This window comes from Protopterus annectens, chromosome 6.part0 (assembly GCF_019279795.1).
Source record: "Protopterus annectens isolate FY-2018-M chromosome 6.part0, PAN1.0, whole genome shotgun sequence".
NCBI classification, from domain to species: Eukaryota; Metazoa; Chordata; order Ceratodontiformes; family Protopteridae; genus Protopterus; species Protopterus annectens.
The window spans coordinates 1,192,886,073-1,192,895,926 of record NC_056737.1 but is presented as its reverse complement, the minus strand read 5'-3'; the positions used below and the strand labels follow the sequence as shown (position 1 = coordinate 1,192,895,926).

General features: G+C 40.8%; 1 long non-coding RNA gene across 1 annotated transcript in view; it reads left to right on the top strand.

Annotated features, from left to right (window-relative positions):
- Positions 1-2,081: 2,081 nt before the first annotated feature.
- Positions 2,082-9,854, top strand: part of LOC122804097 — a 270,588-nt gene continuing 262,815 nt past the window's right edge. The window contains exon 1 of the long non-coding RNA XR_006365176.1: positions 2,082-2,198. This is a non-coding gene — a long non-coding RNA (uncharacterized LOC122804097). The remainder of the gene's footprint in view (positions 2,199-9,854) is intronic.

Genomic DNA, 9,854 nt, shown 5'->3' with positions numbered 1-9,854 from the left:
AATGTTATATACCTCTGTAACTATTATATAATGCATTTCTCTAGGTCCTCTTAGTACGGCCATTTCTGAAATCCTTTAGCACTCATATTCATGCTGTTTACCATATTTATCTATGTACTGAACACCAGTAACCTGCTTGGTTTTCAGTATGTTATATACCTGTGTAACTATGATATAATGCATTTCTTTAGGTCCCCTTAGTATGGCTGTCTCTGAATCCCTTAGCACTCATATGCATGCTGTTTACTGTATTTATTTGTGTACTGCACACCAGTAACCTGCTGGTTTTATACCTCTGTAACTATGATATAATGCATTTCTCTAGGTCACCTTTGTATGGCTGTCTATGAAATCCCTTAGCACTCATATTCATGCTGTTTACCATATTTATCTATGTGCTACACACCAGTAATCTGCTTGGTTTTCAGTATGTTGTATACCTCTGTAATTATGATATAATGCATTTCTCTAGGTTCCCTTAGTATGGCTGTCACTGAAATCCCTTCATAGTCATATTCATGCTGTTTACTGTATTTATCTGTGTACTGCACACCAGTAACCTGCTTGGTTTTCAGTATGTTATATACCTCTGTAGCTATGATATAATGCATTTCTCTAGGTCTCCTTAGTATGGCTGTCTCTGAAATCCCTTAGCAGTCATATTCATGCTGTTTACTGTATTTATCTATGTACTCCACACCGGTAACCTGCTTGGTTTTCAGTATGTTATATACCTCTGTAACTATGATATAATGCATTTCTCTAGGTACCCTTAATATGGTTGTCTCAGAAATCCCTTAGCACTCATATGCATGCTGTTCACCGTATTTATCTATGTACTGCATACTAGTAACCTGCTTAGTTTTCAGTATGTTATATACCTCTGTAACTATGATATAATGCATTTCTCTAGGTAGCCTTAGCATGTCTGTCTCTGAAATCCCTTAGCACTCATATTCATGCTATTTACTGTATATATCAATGTATTGCACACCAGTAACCTGCTTGGTTTTCAGTATGTTATATACCTCTGTAACTATGATATATTGCATTTCTCTAGGTACCCTTAGTATGGCTGTCTCTGAAATCCCTTAGCATTCATATTCATGCTGTTTACTGTATTTATCTATGTACTGCACACCAGTAACCTGCTTGGTTCTCAGTATGTTATATACCTCTGTAACTATGATATAATGCATTTCTCTAGGTACCCTTAGTATGGCTGTCTCTGAAATCCCTTAGCACTTATATTCATACTGTTTACTGTATTTATCTATGTACTGCACACCAGTAACCTGCTTGGTTCTCAGAATGTTATATACCCCTGTAACTATTATATAATGCATTTCTCTAGGTCCCCTTAGTACGGCTGTCTCTGAAATCCCTTAGCACTCATATTCAGGCTGTTTACCATATTTATCTATGTACTGCCCACCAGTAACCTGCTTGGTTTTCAGTATGAGATATACCTCTGTAACTATGATATAATGCATTTCTCTAGGTACCCTTAGTATGGCTGTCTCTGAAATCCCTTAGCACTCATATTCATGCTGTGTACTGTATTTATCTGTGAACTGCATACCAATAACCTGCTTGGTTTTCAGTATGTTATATACCTCTGTAACTATGATATAATGCATTTCTCTAGGTACCCTTAGTAGGACTGTCTATGAAATCCCTTAGCACTCATATTCATGCTGTTTACTGTATTTATATGTGTACTGCACACCAGTAACCTGCTTGGTTCTCAGTATGTTATTTCACTTCTGCAGCCATGTTGTGCAGTTGTTTCTGGATCAGGCATCACTCTTTTCCTGTACTTCAGTGTGTGTTGGATGTCTCTGTATCGTTCACATATCTGAAGCTAACCTTAATTTTTATTTATAATGATACATTTTTATACCAAAATTGCACTTTATTTTCATGACTATGTTCTCATTATTACAATAACTTCAAGTATGAGTTTATTGTATAATTCTGACATTTGTTAAAGTCTGAACATTTTAAACTTGTCAACTTCAATATTTATCTCAAAATGTAGGTCACTAAATTATATTTTTTTGTACTTCTTGCAGTTACATGACATATCTGGAAGGAGTTGCAAAACCTGTAAACATCACCTCTCCCTTTGGATTGCCTAAAACATTACAGTTTCATTTGAAGAAACTAGCAGGACTGGGATCTGCCGCTTCCTACGCGTATGTTTTCATTAAGACGCTAAACACCTTGGTTTGCCAATTTTATTTTTGTTAACTAAGTTAACTCATGAGGCATAAATGTTATAAATGAGAATAGCAGAGCTAGCTTAAGTTCTACTTCGTAAATGCAGTGATGTGAATACAGCAGCAGATGAAGTTGTCAGTGGTTTCCCCCTTATTAACTGTGTGCAGTTACTCAAGCAAACAGTTTATTAATACTCCTTTTTAACTTGTTAAAGTCATTAGAGGCCTATTGCTAGAGAGATGGTGAGATAAACAGTTCCACAAACAGACAAACAAGCAGGTTTGACAGTGATAAATATTTAGAACATTTTCCTTGTTGAAAGTTACTTTATTTAATTTATCTATATCGGAAGATTGACATCTATACAAGTAATAGAAGTCATCAAGATAGATGAGCTTATGTAAGTAGATAGATAGGTAGGTAGACAGGCAGATAGATAGGCTGACAGAGTGATAGACAGACAGACAGACATACGCAGGTAGCTAGATAGGTACCTAGATAGAAAAATAGATAGATAAACAGATAAATACGTAGACAGATAGATAGCTAGTTAGATGCACAGAGCCTGCATTCCATTTGTAAGTGTCCACCTACTCATTTAATCACCCCTCCAGCACTTAGCTGGCCTACTTTATTCTCTAAAAATGTAAAATAGGGGAGGTTTTGGGAGACTCTGTATCCTCCTCATTACAAAAGGAGTAAAATAACAGACATTACTATCACCTAAAATACACCAAGTTGTCGGTGTAGTGACCTGGAAACCATGATATCAATATCTTACACCTGTGAAAATCATGTGGCACCTGTCATGTTGCAATACGGCTGCTTCATTTTGACAGAAACAGGTAAATACTGTGAGGATCCAGTGTTCTACATTAACACCAGCACAATGCCTTCTCTTTAGGCATGACCTACAAAGATTTAAAGAGCTCAAAAATCAAACCAAGAAAAACATTAACAAAGACAAAAGGGAGTTCTACCAAAACCCCCCCTCTGCCCTGTGATCCAATACACAAAAATTCTGGTACTCCATAAATCAAATTCTACACCCTAATAATCCCAGGTCCCCAAATCCATGCCCTGATCAAACTCCAGAGGATACGGCTACCACCTTCAACACTTATTTCATCAACTCTATAACCAAACTTCTTAAACCCAACCCTAATATATCCACACAAAATAACATTCCTAATAATGTGGAATCTGTGGGCTACTTAAACTTTACCAACAAATTCTCACTGAAACCTGTAGCTACCAACTACATAAAATCCATGCTCTCTAAAATTAAAACCTTGGTCTGCCTCCGTTGACAACATCCCCTCTCAGTTTCTTCAAATAGCTACTTGATCCTCTTGCCCTTTGTGTCTCTATTTTAATTAATCATTCAATCTCAGAGTCTAAACTGCCAAACAATCTGAAAACAATTCTACACCCTACCCATACACAAATGAGGTAACTCCACAGACATCACTAATTTCAGACCTATTGCTATCCTCTCCCCACTCTTCAAGATCCTTGAAAAATGTATCCATAAACAAATCATGCACTATCTAATTAAAAAAAATCTGATTTCACCAACTCAACATGGTTTTATACCCAAATGTAGCACGACAACAGCTCTACTATCCTTCCTAAATACTATTTCCCTTGCTAGAGATAACAACAAACTTATCACCTGCCTATTCTTAGACCTTTCAAAGGCCTTTGACACCGTGTCCCATCCTCTACTACTCCAAAAACTAACCACTCTTAACTTCTCCTCAGAAACTATAACATGGTTTGCCAGCTACCTCACTGACCGATTCCAAGTCATGGAATGGCTTTCTGCTCACTGTTCTCTTCTTTCAGTTAAGACGGGTGTCCCTCAAGGTTCCATCCTTGGGCCACTACTTTTTAATATCTTTACCAACATGCTCTACACCTCCTGCCTCCTCTCCTCTTTAGTGCAATATGCTGATGACTCTACTGTCATCTCTATTGCTGACTCTCCTTCTGAGCTCATCTCCCACACAGTCCAACTTCAACTCCGTTGAACACTGGATCTCTAAAAATCAGCTAATACTCAACCTCAAAAAAACTAAATTACTACTTTTTCTTCCAAAAAACCTCAACCATATGAAATCCTCCTACTCAATACAGTCTTTGGATAGCACATTAATCAAGGTAGAGTCGAACTCAAAATTACTAGCAGTTATTATTGATGATCAGCTCAAATTTGACTTACATGTCAACAGCAGTATCTGCAAAACTCATCAGAAACTTGGCCTCCTATACCGTAATAAAACATTTCTCTCCAGGGATGCCAAGATAACGCTTTCCCGTGCCTACCTATTACCTAATCTACTGTATAGCTCCCCGATTTTCACTAATCTTAACTCATATCTCCTCACCAAACTTGAATCTACCTATAACAAGATAGCTAGATTCACTGCCCAGCATACATATAAGTCCCACCACTGCCTCTCTCTGAAACAGCTAAACTGGCTTGAACTACCACATCAGCTGCTTCTCACTCACCTCCGGATTATTCATAGCATCCTCTATCAACCTTCCTACTGTCCCACTCTCTCTCTCTACTCTAATCTCCCATTATCTACCAGCTAGACCTCTCAGAAGTACAACCCAAGACCTCCTATCAACTCACAAACCTAAAACCAAATTTGGACGTAACCTCAACAGCTATAACCCTACCAAAGCTTGGAACTCCTTCCCACTTGAAATTCGGTCATATAAGCAATTGAAAATATTTAAATCTGCTACCAAAAAATACCTACAAAGTCAGTGGGCCTGTCACTGTATTCATCCTCCTTAGGCAAAGTTTAACCATAAATTCTTCCAGATCTGCCTAGCAAAAATAATAATAACAAATACTTGTCATAGGTGACTCCATAGTCAGACACACTGATGTCCCACTCACCAGGCTGAACAAGGAGAGGGTCACAGTAAGCTGCCTATTGGGCGCTAGAATCCGCCACATAACACAAGCACTCGGGTCACTCCACAGCAAGTACAAATATGACACAGTGATTGTCCATGCTGGTGTGAACGACCTGAGACGTACCTCCCTGGACTACATGAAAAGAGACATAGAGGAGCTCTCTGATTATGTAGCCCAGGCAGGTATGACCCTGACCCTGAGCAGTATCCTTCCTTCACCAACAATGATGCCACAACACAGAGGCAAGATGATCAGCTTTAACAATTGGCTTAATTTCTGGTGTCATTCAAAGGGGATCCAGTGTCTGTCTGCCTGGGATGACATGCTTGACAAGCCACGCTGCTTCACAAGGGATGGCTTGCACCTGTCACCCCTGGGATTCCGGATATTGGCTAAGGCTCTTGCCACCCCCATAGTGCCTTTTTTAGGCAAGGCTCAAATTCTAAACCTACCACCCTAGAAAACAAAAATGGGAAGAAACTAAGGGTAATGCTGCTCAATGCCAGAAGTCTAAATCTCAAAATGCATGCACTCGAGGCCCTTCTCAGTATGGAGAACATCGATGTCTGTGCTGTGACTGAAACCTGGTTCAAGGCTCCTGAGAGCACCCCGGCACTATCAGGTTTTACCTCATATCATGCATTCCGGCCCCAAAACCTGGACCACACCACATAAGGAGGGGGTGTATCCATATTCATCAAGGATACCCACACCTCCAGGTTGGTGTCAACGCACGAAGCATCGGAAACCATCCAGGTGCAATTAACCATAGGCAAAACTGCTCTACAATTTGTAGCATGCTACAGTCCACCCTCTCAAACTCAGGAACCCCACACAGCCTTCCTTAAGACACTGGAGGGTATAAATGTATCTCCAAACACCATTATATTGGGTGACTTCAACTACCTGAATATAGCCTGGGAACATTACTCAAGCCCCAACTTTCTAGCCCAAAGGTTCCTGGAGTTCATAAATTCAAATGCCATGGAACAACTAGTCACCGTTCCCACAAGAGGAGAAAATATACTAGATCTCATCATCACAAACATGGGGACAAAATGCTCCACACCGGAAGTATATCCCTCATTGGTGAGATCAGATCACAAACTTATCTCACTGGAAATCCACATCCCGCCCCCCCCCCCAACAAAAAAGACCACAGTGAAGAACTTCTCTAAAGCAAACTTCACACTACTCAAGACTGGTGTGGTATCCTTCAAGGCCCCCGAGCCAGTGGAAACCACAACCCAAGTTGTGGAAGCCCTTACAAATGCCTTCTACGAACACCTCCAGGACTGCATGGATCAGGCAATCCCTAATAAAACCAAGACTCTTTCCACCAAGGGCAAACGTCTAGTCTGGTGGATCCCAGCCATAAACAAACTTTACAATAAGAGGAGAAAGCTGTTACATGATAGAGCAAAATCCATAAAAGAGAAGACACCCTTGATCATTATTAGTAAAAAAATACGAGCACTCATAAAATCATCCAAGGCCAACTTTGAGAGAAAAATTGCAATAGATTCAAAAGACAATCATAAGGCCTTCTTCAGCTATGTTAGAAACCTGGATAGAAACTCCCAGATATGCGCAGAATTAGTCCATAATGATACAAAAATCACTGAACTCACAGACATTGCCAACATACTGGCAGACAGGTTCAGTGCAAACTTCACCCCCCTCTCCCCCCCAAAAGGAGAGATAACTATCCCAGCGGAGTGTAGCCTCCCAGACATCTCAAATGTGCAGGTGAAATCTGCTCTCTCTAAAGCTAAAAACACAGCATCAGTGGGACCGGATGGTGTCCCCGGCTGTGTGCTACACGAACTCAACGAGGAACTAAACCCGCATATAAGGCAGCTGTTTAATCTTAGCCTTACCACAGGATACGTGCCCAAGGAGTGGCGTACGGCAACTGTGGTCCCACTCCACAAAGGCGGTACCTCTACGGACCCTGGTAATTACCGCCCCATAAGCTTAACAAGCCTGGTCTGCAAAGCTATGGAGAGGATCATAATGGAACTCATAAACAAAGACATAGGGGACTTGCAGACATTGGACCCGACCCAGTTTGGCTTTGTCAAGGGCAGATCATGCCTTTTGAACTTGGTTGACTTCTTTGAAACAGTCACCAAGGCCATTGATGAGGGAAAGGCAGTCCATACAGCCTACCTTGACCTTGCAAAAGCTTTTGACACAATACCCCACTCGGGTATTATAGAGAAACTTACCAGCTTAAATGTAAACCCATATGTCACAAGATGGGTTGCAAACTGGCTAAAGGACAGAACCCACAGGGTTAGAGTTGCTGGCGCCATGTCAGACTCCAAGCTGGTCACAAGTGGTGTCCCACAGGGCTCAGTCCTTGGCTCCCTGTTGTTCGGCATCTACTTCTCAGAAGTACAGGCAAACATAGGAGGACTATGGCTGACAAAGTTTGCAGATGACTGCAAATTGGGCACCATAGTGGAAAGTACATCGGACACAGATATCCTTCAGAGGGGTTTCACGGAAACTGATAACTGGTGCCAGAGCCATGGCCTGAAGTTAAATGACAAAAAATGTATAGTCATACACTTCGGGAAAAACAAAGTAACCCCAAGCTACCATATAGGTGGCAATCCATTAAGCACAGAAGAGGTTATCAGGGACCTGGGGACCCAGGTTGACAGTGGCCTTTCTTTTGACACTCACATTGCTAAAGTGGTTAGAAAGACCTTCTACATTGCCCACCTGATCATGAAGGGATTCACATCCAGATCAAGTGAGGTCATTGTTCCCCTGTACTCTTCACTTATCAGACCAATGATCGAGTACAATGCCCCATTCGGGATGTATCTCACCCGACACCTGCAGCAATTGGAGAGACCCCAAAAGTTCCTCACCAAAAGGATAAAAGGACTCCAAAATCTGTCATATGCTGCCAGCCTGAAGTTAAATGCCAAAAAATGTATAGTCATACCCTTTGGGAAAAACAAGGTAACCCCAAGCTACCATATAGGTGGCAATCCATTAAGCACAGAAGAGGTTATCAGGGACCTGGGGACCCAGGTTGACAGTGGCCTTTCTTTTGACACTCACATTGCTAAAGTGGTTAGAAAGTCCTTCTACATTGCCCACCTAATCATGAAGGGATTCACATCCAGATCAAGTGAGGTCATTGTTCCCCTGTACTCTTCACTTATCAGACCAATGATCGAGTACAATGCCCCATTCGGGATGTATCTCACCCGACACCTGCAGCAATTGGAGAGACCCCAAAAGTTCCTCACCAAAAGGATAAAGGGACTCCAAAATCTGTCATATGCTGCCAGACTGAAGAAACTCCAGCTCTATTCAGTCGCATACCGCCTGCTCAACGGTGACCTGTGCCTGACATACAAGGCCATGTCCAACCCGGAATTAATGGACATGCTCCACCTCAAAAAATCCAAATCTACCAGATCCACTAGAGCAAGTGACTTAAACCTTAGCACAGATATAAATAGGACATGCTGGAGGGATATATTTGTCACCCAGAGACTCCCTATGCTGTGGAATAAAATCCTGGTCCATGTGAGGCAGAGCACCTCGCTGGCTCTGTTCAAGAGAAATCTTGACCGGTGGATGGGAGATCGTAGGTTTACCCCGGGAATCATCTCTGTGTCACTGCTGGACAGAGGCACAACAAACTGATGGGCACAGTATTTTTTAACATAAGGGATGGTGTAAGCCACAAAACTTTGGGCTAGGCTTATAAATGCCTTAGGGCAGATAGCCTAGTATAAACCTATGAACCTATGAACCTAAATTCAAAGATTTTTGATTAATTTAGTCTACTGTTGTGTTTGTAAGCTGTATGTAATCTGATGCTGTATTCTTTTCAAATGTTTTGTATCATATTTTTATTTCTTGTTCTTGTTACTTCTGCTTATTTCATAAAATCACTGTGTAAATATCGCTTATATATTTAGCTGGAGCTTTTCTGCCTAGGACTCTGCTGAAAAAGGGCTACTAAGCTCAGTCAGACAAACCCAGTCAACAAATGTAAAATAAAAAATAAATAATAAATATGACCCAGGAGAATGTTTCAAAACTTAGATTAGGAAAAACTGACAAAATAAAGCCTGGAGTACTTTTTCAACTTGTTAGTAACTTATAGACTTAACCCCCTGCACTAAGCTATCAGACACTCTGTTATATATTTTAATGAGTCATCAATAAAATAAAAATGCTAGTGGTTTATTACAATATTTGAAGACATAAGTGTTAGCTGACAACTCACCAATTGAACATTTTTTAGTACAGACTATAAGTACAGGACAATGAACTTAGCCCTCTAGGACACCAAGTAGTGCAAAGGTTGGGTGCACAACACATCAAAAGTGGACTGAGTAACTGAGATATGTAGATTAGCCATATAGAAAGGGAGCTTTACTTTTTAAACAGGTATCATTATTGCAGGCCTTATGGTCATATCATATGTAGGGTTAGAGGAGCTAACTGAGGTGATATTAAATGCTGGACTTAGTTTTTACATTGTTTTTGTGGCTTAAAAGACTAAATTCACTTAATGCCAGCTTCTGTGTGTGTGTGAGAGATCCTGGGACAACAGGGAATGGGAATTTCCCTTTTCCCAGTTGTGTGATCTTGGAGTTAGTATATATAAGAGGGGGTATCTTGGTATTCGTATATATAATGGTAGGCACAGGAG